The sequence below is a fragment of the Prionailurus viverrinus genome, chromosome A3 (genome assembly GCF_022837055.1).
Source record: "Prionailurus viverrinus isolate Anna chromosome A3, UM_Priviv_1.0, whole genome shotgun sequence".
In the NCBI taxonomy this organism is placed as follows: Eukaryota; Metazoa; Chordata; class Mammalia; order Carnivora; family Felidae; genus Prionailurus; species Prionailurus viverrinus.
The window spans coordinates 49278689-49292052 of record NC_062563.1 but is presented as its reverse complement, the minus strand read 5'-3'; the positions used below and the strand labels follow the sequence as shown (position 1 = coordinate 49292052).

The following is a 13364-nucleotide window of genomic DNA, read 5'->3' as shown; positions in this document are numbered from 1 at the left end:
GATGCTCAGTTTCATTATCTGGGAGGATAAGCCCTCCTTCATTCCACTACACTTAAATAAACTTAGCATCACAGCCTGATTATTCTTTCATGAGGTTTTGAATAATTGTGTGAAGTTCAAAAGGCAATTATAACATCAGGATTCTGATTGAAATGGCATTAAACTTGTAAATTAACTTGGTGAAAATAATGTCATCTTGTTACTGTTGAGTGTTCTTATCCCAGAGCATTGTATTTCTCTCCATTTATTCAAATCTTCCCTTATTCCATGAGTAAAATTCTACAGTTATTTTGTATGGTTCCACATATTTCTTGCCAAAATTATTTCCAGGTATCTCTTACTTTGGTTGTTTTGCTCATGCCACACCAGAATGGGGTGGGCCCAGGTAACAAGGAACCCAGAGGCAGGGACACTGAACTTTGAAGGAAAGGCACCAGGTATGGCCAAGCTGAGCCTTGAAGAAGATTAGCAGGAGATGACAACCAACATGGGGAGAGGCATGAAAACATGTGGTATGTTGGTGGGGGTATGAATGGCCAGTGTTATAGGAACCTATGGAGTTGGGGAAGAAGCTGGAGGGTGGACAGGACTGTCATGGACAGCTTGCTATCCTCTTCAGGCAGCCTTCCTATTTAACTGGAGATGAGAAGCCAATGAAGGCCTTCGAGATGAGATGTGCATTTTAGAAAGCTAATTCTTCCAACAGTCCTGGAGACTGGAAATGAGAAGCACATGGGAGCAGGTAATGAGACCTTGCAGGAAGCTGCTGAGAGAACCTGGAAGGAGGTGAATGTCCAGATGGAGCTAATGGTGGAAGATATGCAAGGGAGAGGTAAAAAATATTGAGAAGGTAAGAAATCTGGTGACAAGGAAGAGGTAGGAGCCTAAGAGGTGAGCAATTTTCTGGATATCTAGGTTGCTGTGTGTCATCACTAGAGGAAGGGCATGGGCAGGGAGTGTGAGGGCCTGGGGAAGGCAGAGGGAGGTTCTCTGAGGCAGACGTCCCCAAGTGAGATGCTAGTGGGCATGTGGATAGACAAGGCTGAGCCTTGGGAGGGTTTAGGAATAGAGAAAGAAATCTGGGAGCCAGGTGCATATAAATCACAGCCAAAAGCAAGACCACAGGACAGTTTAGTTAGAGTATGGGGAGTATGAAAAACAGTGGGCTCTTGCCAGGGCTCAGGCCATTCTGCCAGAAAAGGCCTGGTCAGTGAAATCAAGGAGGGTAAAAGAGGGAAAGGAGGTGTCAGAAAAGAGGGAAGTGCACCATCAGGACTATGCTCCCAAAACATCTTCCAGGGCTAAGCCACACCACAGTGCAGAGTCCCTTTGATTTGTGCCACAAGAAACAATGGAGTTCATCTGTGTTTCATTCTCTAATAAAGGCACCAACTTGGTCCTAAGGAGGGAAACATAAGCAATGGATAGAGTCCAACTCACCAAAATATATTCCTGAAATATACAGTTCTGAATACAAATGCCAGGAAGACCAGCATTTCTGGGTAGCATCGAAGGAGACAGGACAGTTGTATCTTCTGGGAAAAGCCTTGAGTGCCCACAAGGTCTCACTAGGCAATCTGCTATCCTGTTTAGTTTATTTTTATGTTCTCTATAAATGTCTGGGGCCCATGGCATTTAGAGGGAATGGGTTCCCCCTCTCCCCACACCCCCCCCCCCCCCCGCCACCCTGACTGCTGTATATTCTGCAGGAGATTTCTGTTCTGAACTTTTCTAGGCACACAACTCCCTGGTCTGGCCCAACCCAACTCCCCCTTCCCCCGCACCATGGGTCACAGTTTGCTGACATGCTCTGGGCACTGTCCTCCAAGGAAACTATCAAAAAGCACAGATGGAGAAATGACCTAATTACATTTTGTCCTCCTTGGTCTTTGCTGCAAAATGGAAGTTTCTGTCTCTGTTTGTCTGTCCAACTATTGCATAGGATATGTTATTGTCTTAGGACAATACATCAGATACTAGCAATGCAAAACAACAACAACAACAACAACAAATCCCTGAGTATCATGCGTGAGAAAACATGAACTTTGGAGACAAACACAGAAATAAATAAACCCTGATAAACTCTGTCCATGCCCAGAGGCCCTACAACCAGCAGTGACATTACAGAGCAGGTTGAGTAATCCCTCCGAGTCTCATCCCACCAAGTGTATAATGGGGGCATCTTAGGAGGTTGCTAAGGAAATGAAATGGAATAATACACATGTTTCAAATCTTCATCCTTCCCCTCCCTTCTCTTCCCTTCCTCTTCTTTCCTGGGAGAGAGGCACAGATAGTACAAGAAGGCACAAGCAGTAGGAGGCATCCATTGGTTATCCTGATAATCCTCATGACAAGCTCCAAAAAAGCTCTGCAAGCCTGAATCTGGCCCTTCAGACCTGAGCTTACTCTGCTTCTGCAAATACATTCACTTCCCTAAATTTCATCTGGAAAACAGAAGGATGAGGCTTCTCCTTTCAATGTAGATGGCCCCAGTTTATGTGTGGTGCAACATCTCCCCTCAGAGAGAAATGTAAAGTGGAGGTCCACCACTCGTGGAGTGGTGTCCAGATCTAGCCCTGAGAGCCAAATCCTGAAGTCAGGAAGGCTAGAAGACAGCATTGGTGTCATAGGTCCAGATGGGCCAGCCCCTGGCATCTGGAATATCTGCAGCCATACAGAAGTGAGGTCATTCCTCAGTCTGGAATGGTCCAGGGTTCAGCTTTCATGAGCCCCTGCATCACTCACCCCTCACTACCAGACAGCCTCAATTTCCACTGAAGTGCTAATGCCCCAGAGCCCATGGCTGCCTCCAGCTCCTCCTCTGGTACCCAAGACACACTGTAGTCAAGGGGAAGTGGAATGCTATGTGCTCCATTGAGACTCACTGTCTCCCATTCTCCCTGATGGTCAGACCTCTGCCACCAGCCACAAGCACAGTCTGGAAACTCATGGTCATCATGGAGTACTTCTTCTGCTCCTAAAGTAGGCCCATTTCACCTTGACACTGCCACTCCCCAGTCTCTGGCATGCAGAGAGCACATATACATACATACATACATAGGCCTCTGGCCCCTCACCTGGAATATGAAGAGACCCCTTCCAGGTCTGAGGATGAAATTCCCAGGGAGGCCACATGGCTTTCTCCTGGGAGCTGACAAGGCAAGCCCAGGAGCTTCAATCCTGAGTTTCGGGTTGCCTGTCAGGAGCAGAGAAGCTTGAGACGGTGGAACCTAGGGCTAGAGTCAGGGACTGTGGTATGGGAAGGCCCTCAAAAGTTACCAGAAGGATCTACTGGTTCATCTAGGTGCCTGAGGGCCGAGGGTCCCTCTCACCAGGCAAAGCTTCTCCAGCCCTAGAAGTAAGCCTAAAATTAGATGTAACTTGCAATTCTAAATTGGACTAGGCAATTGACTATCTGAAGGACACCAGAAAGTTTTGCCGGTCCCAATGGATATTAGAATAGCTACAGAACAAGACATGGGGAGGTAGGGGAGTTCTACATGGGTTATAGCACAGCTAACTCATCTCTTCTCAAGGGGTCACCAGGAAGTCCCTTGCTCACACCATCTGTGAGTTTGGTTGCTACAGTGCTGGGTACACAGAGCAACTGGAGACAGGCAGTGCTGAACTCTGAGTGGGAAATAATGGCAGTGGACCATCAACGGGAGGTAGTCTTTGCTTGCAAAGGAGCTTCCAATTGGGGGAAGGCAAAAAGGAAGGGAGGAAGGAAGTGCAAGCCAGGTGTGGTATTATAAAGCATGACCTTTCCAAAATAGAATGCTGGTGTCATGAAGTTATCAAACATGGCAAAACATCTCTTCTCTGGCAAAGAAAGAGGGTCTTTGAGGCTGGACCATGGCCAAACACTAACCGAGAGAAGGCATCACCATGCTGTTCACACCTTGCACCAGGGACACTCACTGTGTTGATACGTACTATGGTCCTGTTGGCCTGCAATGAACAACAGAGTAATTACTGGAATCTGGATTGCAAATATATGTTTGGGACCCAAGAATCTGAAGTACATACTTTTCCTGGAAAGGTACTTGGCAATTCAGCTACTCAAGGCCTACTATCAGGACAGGAAACTACATTGTTGTGCACATTTTGAATCAAGACATATATTTTTCCTTGTGCTTTAGAATAGACTGTGATGTTCCAAAATATATTCAATGCTCCTATTCACAGTTAATATACCTACACCAAGAACATTTAGATTAGCAATTGTGCCAATGAATATTATGCAAGAGGACCCCAACAAGAGGGGTCACAGGGCATGACAGAAGGACCAAGACCATCAAAACAGTGACCACCATCTTCCTTATTCTGAGTTAGTGAGTGGGACATGGTTGCAGGTAGCATGGCCCTTACTGAGCCCAGATGCAGTTACAAGGGATTTCCAAAAAGAACCCCAATGATCTAATTCTGAGTAAAGAAAGACAAAGCAGTTGCCCCTGTGCAAAGGTGGGACCCTTATGTTCGCGGCTTAAAAAAAAATCAATATAAGAATAAAAGGAAGAGAATGAACTTAGAAATAACAAAACAGATGATTCCCCTTTACTTAAAATTGGCTTTCAGCGGAAATCCATCTTTGTGAGGGAATTTAGAGTACTGTACTATGTGGCAGTACTGATAATGAATGTGTTATGTCTCTGGGTTTAGTGTATGAAAGAAAAGCTGTGGGACAGTATGCCCGTTAATTAATCCGCTCATGGTTCTTTGTGGAGGAACTGCTTTTATACCAAAGAGCATTATGGGAAAGGAAAGAGATTGGGGGAGAAAAGTGAAAATAGGATTGCATGCAGGCAAGGAATGCTGGAACGCATTTCAGGACTAGGCTGGGAGTGAAGGGACTGACCAGTGCAGGGTCCTGTCCACTGTCTGTGAGCATGCAGGGGCTACAGGAGACCTGGGGCTCTTAAAATATATCTGTGAATGTCTGAGTGGCTCTCAAAATACGTGCATAAATGTCTGAGCTACTAGCACAGGCCATACCCTGAGGTTAGACGGTGCACACTGTTTACCTGTCACATGTCAACTTTTCTGACTGCCATACAGGACACAGCCCCATTATCCCAACTGGTAAGCATAAGGTCCCTTCTACAGGAAACGCTTAGGGGCTAATGCTCAGATTTCAGGTATTAAGGTTGCCTTCAGAAATGCTCTCCCTGATCCCTGGTTTCACTTTTTGCAGTTTTATTTACAAACCATCAACTGAGGTCCAGAAGTAGATGACCCTCTCATACTGACATAGTGAGAAGGTCAACGGTAGCCTCCATCACAATGCCTACACCATTCACCTCACTTCATCTCATCACCTGGGCATGTTATCATCTCACATCATCACAACAAGGGTGAGTACAGTTCGGTAAGATATTTTGAGAGAGAGAGACCACATCCACATAACTGCTATTACAGTATGTTTTTATAAATCTTCTGTTTTACTATTAGCTATTGTTGTTAATCTCTTCTTGTACCTAACTGATAAATTAAACTTTACCATAGATATGTATGGAATGTATGTATAGGAAAAAAGGAGTATATAGAGGACTTGGTACTATTCACTGTTTCAGGTATCCACTGGGTGTCTTGGAACGCATCCCCTGCAGATAAGGGAGGACTGTATTTAAAGGCAATTTTAGACACTGCAAATAACAAAAGAATTAGTAGCCATCAATGGTAGGATGAGTTAGGCATCCTTGGGGTCCATTCCAATGCTACACAGAAGCTGAGCCTACCCCTCAGCAATACTACAGGGTTTGCTAATCCTGTCCCAGGACTTAATCCCATTAGGACCCCAAAAACAAACCCTCTTACTTCAAACACCTACACCAGCTATAAGTCTATGCCACCAAGGTCTGAGGATAAGGTCATAAGAATAAGTAAAAAAACTGCATATTGTACACATGGCAGAAACGTGAGTTTATGTAACATTTTTTTCTTTGCTTCCCTAAGCAGAGGTGAAGCTCTAGGATATTTGAGGTAAAATATATTTTTCTCTTTCAGAAGTATCTTTAATTTAAAGTTGAGGCAATGGAATACAATGCTTGTAGTTCTGACATCTGAAATGTTTGTTTTTTGGTTTGTTTTCAACAATGACATTCCTCATTCTAGAAGATTAAAAAGGGACAGATAGAAGATACATGTGAAAGTAGTTACCCAATGAGGTCGAAGGTTTGAGAAGCAAAAATTTTTTTAAATAGGAATTTAGAGGCAACTGGGTAGCTAAGTCGGTTAAGCATCTGACTCTTGATTTTGGTTCAGGTTATGATCTCACCGTTCATGAGATCAAGCCCTGAGTCAGGCTCAGCACTAATAGTGTGGAGCCTGCTTGGGATTCTCTCCCCCAACATCCTCTCTCTGTCCTTCTCCTGCTTGCTCTCTCTCTCTCTCTCTCTCTCTCTCTCTCTCACACACACACACACACACACACAGAATAAATAAACATTAATAAGATAAAATAAGAATTTAAACTAGGCGGGCCCTTTCTGAGAGACTCACCATGCAATCAGTAAATCACTCTGTTTCCTCTTCCTCGGAGTCACACGCCCTAAATGCCATCACATTATAGCATTATCGAGACCTAAGTTTCAAATATCTTTGAACAACTTGAGAATCAATTGAGAACTAAAAACTCAAAATGTTTCACGCTGACTGAACATTGATTTTAACCTCAAGGGCAAAACTCTCCATCTTTCTGGAATAATGTTAATTGAACTCCTAGATAAATCATTCTCATGCAAGTAAATATGCAAAGCTGTCCCCTGGGTTGGTCTGAAGCATGCTTTCAGAAGCATGCTTTATCTTCATTATTTTCTATGTATGTATATTTTTTCCTGGTCATGTTATTCTTGGTTCTAACAGTTATCTTGGATCCCAATGCTTATTTGTTGTTGTTGGTCTTCAGTATTTTATTTAATGAAACTTAACAGGTTTGGGTCTTCAGTATTTTATTTAATGCAACTTAACAGGTTTGGTACTTTGTAGCTTGTTGATAATCTGCTTCAAAATGTTTTCTCCTAGAGAACATGCACCATGTAATTTCTTAAATGTGATATGAGTCTAAATTGAGTTGTGTTAAGGATATATTTCTGCTCACAAGCTTTTCTTGTACATTCCCTTTCAATTCCCTGACATGAATGTCTACATCACCCAAACACATTCCTACATGGGAACGCAGGCTCACAAGGAAGAACGCACAATGTCCCCATTCTGACTTTTGCTGCAGGTACAGAGCAAGGGCTGGACTCACTCCCAGCGCTCAGAGGGACTCAGAGGGATGGTGGGGGGGGGGGGGGTACTTCACCTGAAGACACATACAGTTAAGACATCAAAGTGTTCTCAGTCCCGCCTTCCCCATTAAAAAAAAACACTGTGTCAACTATAAACATTGTTTTCAAAATCCCAAAAAGAAGCAGATGAAAAGAAACAGAAGAAGCTCAGAAAAGCTAAGTGAAGTCTCTAAAATCACCCAACAAGCAAGCCTCCTCACAGGACCTTCAGGAAAAGCCTGTTGGGTGGGCAATCACAGGACTGGGAAAATTCCAAATCACCCCCCACTGTCTCCCCCTATACATCCAGCTGAAATCCAGTACACTGGATGGCAAAGTAAACCACTGTGGGGACACTGATTGTAGCCCAATGACTAAAAAAGTTACTCAGCCCCTCTTTAAAACACATTTATGAGGGGCACCTGGGTGGCTCAGTCAGTTGTGTTCAGCCCCTGATTTTGGCTTGGGGCATGATCTCGCAGTTTGTGAGTTCAAGCCCCATATCGGGCTCTGCACTGACAATGCAGAACCTGCTTAGGATCCTCTCTCTCCCACTGTCCCTCTTTCTCTGCCCCTCCCCCATTCTCTCTCTCTCTCTCTCTCTCTCTCTCTCTCTCTCTCTCTCTGTCTCTCCCTCCCTCAAAATAAATAAATAAATCTTTCTTAAAATTAAAAAACACACACAAATTTATGAACTCTCAGGAATAATTGGAAATGTCTAAGTATCTTGCACAGAGAATGCTTAAAATCATATTTGTTAAAAACCACCTGCTACTACCTTCATTATTCCAATTTTGGTGACACAGGCAGGGACCTGGTAAGTCCACCTTCAATATTTGGGATATTTAATATATGCACATCTTCAACGTTTTGCTTTTTTTGACATGTTGGCACAATGTCTCAAGTGTGGTGATGCCAAGTCAAAAGCTATGGCTCCAATACCTCCTCATATCAGTATGTTTCAGCAAAACAGCTTCAGGACTTCCCACTGAATGTACAGGCTGTTTTTCTACTCATTTTGCCCCAGTGCTTTGCTGATGCTGACAAATGAACACCCCACCCTTCAATCCTTGCCACCTTTGCCCACTTACTCAAATAATTTTGCTGGTAACATGAAGTCTGCTCAAGCTACAGATCACACTATTACAATCAGTCCATGTGGGTCATGAGATTCTCCAATGTGCATGGGGATCTGCAAAGGCCAAAGTGAGGGGCTCAGGGCCATACTGGTATCACAGAAAGATAAGGTTTTACTTAAAACTGCTCACTTACAGGATGGTTATTCATATTACGAAAGGTTAACTAAGGATGCCTTTAAATAATGCACTTCATAAAGGTATTCAAATGTCTGACTGAATCCTCTAAGAACATTGACAATTTTTAGGAACAGCTTTTATATAAAGGGAAGGCACAGAGGTGGCAGGGTGGGAGGGAGCCATGTACAAATGTGGGGGGAGCACCCTCCCATTGTCTCTAGAGGCCTCACCATGGTATTCTCCTCCAGCCACCAGAAACTACACTTGAGCTCAAATCTGAGCAAGCTAGTGTCTCTCCAGAGGGTGTATCAGATGTGGCTAGTGTGATGACCAAACATTTATTTTCTATTTGAGAGATGAAATATTCAGTACTGCTCATGAACCCCTGAATAGCACTGGCAAGTGTCTTGGATAGAAAACTTACATAAGAAAATACCTTTTTATTCTCTTATAATAGAAATAATTCCCTAGAAAATACAGGTCAGAGTTAATGAGGAAGATGAGTCAAGTCCAGTGTGTAGCACTTTTAATTTATGTCATGCTAAATATGGAATTAATTAATTGCCTATGATTTATGAATTGAGTTTAAAGTTTTTACGAAAAAAAATTATTTTGCCTCTCATAGTTCAGCTGGAATCTTGTTTATTCCCTGAATATCAACTGGTATAAGTGAAATCTAATGGTTTCAAATGTCTCTTTTTCTCAGGATCTAGATTTCTTTTTCTTCCTTCAATTCACCCCCCCCCCCATACCTTAGGGAACATCAGCAAGTTTGACTACCCCAAAATGGAAATGGGGTTGCCTTCATTTCTATTTTAAGATAGCACCCGTTCTAATGGAATCATTTAAAGCAGTCGTTTCTGGTGATAGGTGAAATGGAATGAAATATCAACTGGAGATACCTGGGGTTGCATTTAGAGATGAAGTGGGCTTGGAATGGGTTCTTAAAATTTCATCAAACACGGCCTCCAAAACTCTGAGGAGAGGTGGTTGAAAAGAGGCCAGGACAAAGGGCCAGTGAGTGTGGTACTGGATGAGGGGTACACCTGGGGTTCAGTGTATTATTCTCTCAACTTTGGTGTACTATTGAAATTTTCAATCTTAAAAAAAAAAAAAAAACCTTTAAGCATAGATTTTCCTATTTTTCCCCTTTATTTAACAAGGTCCTCTTGATTATGGCAATTCCATTTTTATGCAGTGGGTTTGGGAGGGGTGGAAGAGGCGACCAGACCAGCTACAAACCAACTTTTGCTCCATGAAAATGTGCCAGGGGTGTTGGAGAGAGGGAGGGAAGGAAGGAGGTGGAGGGCTCTTCCTCACACCTTCTCACAGACCTGGTGGCACCTGTGGTCTGATCTCCAAAAAGACACTCCACACAACCACCAGGCACACAGCATGCAATAATTCATCTGAAAATTTGGCTCCTGCTACTTCCTGTCCTAGCAAGAAGGGACATCAGACTGCTGCGGTGCCACCTCGGTGGCACGTCTTCGGTTCTGCTGCTGTGAGGATTTTTGAACCGGACCCCTCTCAGAGGAGGACCACATCCCAGCACCACGCAGACTGTCCTGGAGATCACACCTCGGCAAGGAAAAGTTGGCCCGCTCTGGGGTTCGTTACCAGGCTGCTCACCCCACAGGCTGCAGGTCTGCGCAGCAGCACGCCTCTCCCTTTGGGCTCTGACTAAACACGCTGGCCAGTAGGAGGGAAACGGACAGATACACAGACACGCGCGCACGCACCACCGCCTGAGCCTGATTCTAACCTGAAAACGGAGCTATCCACCCTCTATCCCTCAAAACAACCGAGTCCTCGATTTGCGTCTGCTGCACTAAACACCGGAACGAGGCCAGAGAAGGCACAGACATTGAGTCCGGGCCACTAGCCACGAGGCGCCAGAGCATCTGACGCCGCAGAAAGGCTGCGCTCACCTGAAGTCTGGGTGCCAGGCGCCCACGCCTCTGCATTCAAGGGGATCCCCCCACAAGGAAATGAAGGCGACCAGATGACGCCTTCCTCTAGTCTTTCAGAAAAGCCAAGCGACCCCACTGACAGCCTCTCAAAAGCAAGGATGCAAGCACCCACTCTGTTGGAGTCTTTCAGAAAACGCACAGCGATCAAAGCCCCTTCCCTAAGAAAAGTGCCCAACTCTGCCTGCAATCCATTCCTTCCTCCGCAGCAGCTCGGAGAGCGTACACCAAGGGGCAGAAATCATGCCTAGGGAATGCGAAACTAGAACTTGATCTCCAAAAGCGCGTCCACTCACTCGGTCCCCTTTCTGCGCGGGGCTGGCGGCTCCCAAGGCTGCGGGCTGTCGTGGTTGCCAGGGACCAGACAGCTCGCGGACACGGGGTCTCCCGGAGTCCCCACCTCCGTCCCGGTCTCGGGTTGGGAGTCCCCATCCCAATGCTCTCGCACCCTCGCCTTCCTTTTTCCCTTGGTTTGGCAAAGACAATCCAAGCCGGTTACCCTTCCCAGTCCCAGTTGGACCTCGGTCCCCAGCTCCGCGGCTGCCCCGCTCACCAGCCCCAGCTGGTCTCCTTTGGGTCGCTTCAGGGGGTCGCCCGAACCTGCAGAGCCAACGTCAGCCCCGCACCGTCAAGGCCTTGGGCAGTCCCGCTCCACTGCGCTCCGAGGTCTAGGTCTCACTAGCTCCCACCGACTTTGCACAACAGCCCTTCCGCGTCGCCGGGGCGACTGGGGTGGCGAGGCGCCAAGCTGCAGCCGGGGTTCACAGCACCCGACCCCTTCCTCCGCATCTTCCTCGCCAGTTCCGTTCTCCCCTAGATCCTGGCGACCCCGAGCCTCCTAGGTCCCGCCACAGCGACCACCCCAACTCACCGCGGGCGTCGCGCCGCCGCTGGGTCTGCGCGCTCCGAGGCGGAGCCTGGGCGCCCTCCCGCGTGAGAGCCGCCTCCTGCGCCCGCCCGCCCGCGGCCCCCGCCCGGCTCCTGCCAGCCCCTCCGCCAGCCGGCGCTGCCGGGACGGTCGGGACTTACCTCCCGGACAAGGTGACCCAGCCAGTGCGCCCAGGAGCCCGCCCGCGCGTCTCCGGAGCCAGTGAGCGTGCGGGGCGCGGGGCGGTGCGGCGCCCGCCTCTGCTCCTCAGCTCCCCAGCTCTCTCCTCCTCTGCCCTCCTCTTCTTTCCCTTCCCCTCCCCTCCGCGCCGCTCCCCGCCCTGCACTCGCCACCCGCTCCCCAGGCTGCCCCGAGCGTGCAGGAGCGCCGGGCTAGGGGCAGCGGCGGCAGCCCGGGGCTGCGGGGAGCTCGCTCGAGGCGACGATAGGGCGGAGCCCGGCGCTCCAGCCCCCAGGGGGAAAAAAAAAAAAAAAAGGTGCGGGGAGACTCCCGCGGCGCACGCCTGGAGGGCTGGTTGGGCAAGGGCCGTCCCGGGACGCGCCGCTTGGTTGGCCAAGCCTGGCGACACGCGTGCTGGAGGAGGTGGCCACGGGCTCCGAGGGAGAATGAGCGAGGAGGAGAAGGGAATGGCTCGGTGAGAAGGCGGCCGCCAACTTTGCCCCAGGCCTATCGGGCCCCGCGGGTGACCACGTCAGGCGGTTGGCCTGGGGCCGCTGTCTGGGACTGTGAAGGCGACAGAGACTGGGGGAGGGGAGCATCCGCTGGGTACTCAGTGGACAGGGATTTGCAGCCTGGCTCTGAGATGGTTCCCCTCGGTCCTAAAGGCCTCCCCAGGCTCTTGTTCGTTTTGACGTTCCTAGGACCCACTTTATAGGCCTGGCATCTGTTCACGTCCTGACCAACCAGCTACCCAGGAGAAACCAGGCGCGGGCTCAGACTCTCAGACCCCCTGCCCAGCCCCAAACCGGTTTGTTTTTCTCACCAGGCAGCCTCTTGGCTGTTGGAATTAAAAGGAGCTAGGGCTGTGGGGATGGGTGGGTAGAGGGCATAACTGTGGTGAGCAGAGTGAATAGAGGGAAGTAGAGCCAAGGAAAGGCCACCTCCCAAGATAGTATCAATTTCAAGTGTTGGGGGATGGGGGAAATAGTGTTTTCAGTGTGAATTCCATAGAGAAAGAACCAGGAAAGAAAGGTGTGTCAGAAAGGGGGTCGAAAGTGATTTAGGAAAAAAATGTTAGCCCATTTCTACCCCAGGGGCAGACCTGCCACAGTCTAGCCTTGCCAGCCTAGGCTTTGATAATCAAGGCTGGTTATACCCCGATGAAACCCTGCTTGGTGAGGAGCCCTGCCTCCTCCTGACCTAGTAACCAACGCTTTGCCCCCCTCATCCCCTCAGAAAGCACTACTTCCACTGCCAGGCTGCCTCTGTTAGACTTTGCAAAGGGCAAGCATTGCAGGTGGTGCCAGAACCACAGGTCCACCCTGTCTTGCCTTTGTGGGGGACTTGGCACCTGTGGAGCATCAGCCCCACAAAGAGAATGCTAAAGTCAGAGTGGGGCTGTAAAAAGGCAAATGGGTGGAGGAGCAGGTCAGCCGAACCAGGGGCATCTGTGGTTTCCCTTTATCAACTTGAACTGTGTTCCATCTGCAACTCTGCAGCATGGCAAAGCACAACTGGGGATTCTTCCTCTAGATCCCCAGAGCTGCAAGTCCCTGGTCTGCAACACTCAGAAAAGAGCATTGTGCATCTCTCTCATCTAGGAGAACTTCTCAAATGGGAGGAAAATGCCCCCCCTTGCCCTTGCCTTAGTAACGTTGCTAGTTGTTCCTGAAGTCCTTCCCTAAACAGAAAATTCTCTCATCTGAACCACTGGGCTGAGAAGACGTTGTTAGACTCATTTGAGTTGGAGAATCATTATTCCCGTTTATCAGATGAAGCAGCTGAGGTTTTTCTTTACAAAAGTTAACTAAGATTTCTA

The 13364-nt window shown here is 47.8% G+C and overlaps 1 protein-coding gene across 3 annotated transcripts in view; it reads right to left on the bottom strand.

Moving 5' to 3' along the window:
- SYNDIG1 (synapse differentiation inducing 1) overlaps positions 1 to 11655 on the bottom strand; it is a 186834-nt gene extending 175179 nt beyond the window's left edge. The window contains exon 1 of one of the 3 annotated variants that reach the window (XM_047853322.1): positions 11527 to 11655. The gene's annotated coding sequence lies outside the window, so the exon portion shown is untranslated. Of the gene's footprint in view, positions 1 to 11050; positions 11156 to 11368; positions 11494 to 11526 lie in introns of those variants that run through there. The other 2 variants (XM_047853323.1, XM_047853324.1) reach the window with 2 other exon arrangements.
- Between the last annotated feature and the right edge of the window lie 1709 nt (positions 11656 to 13364).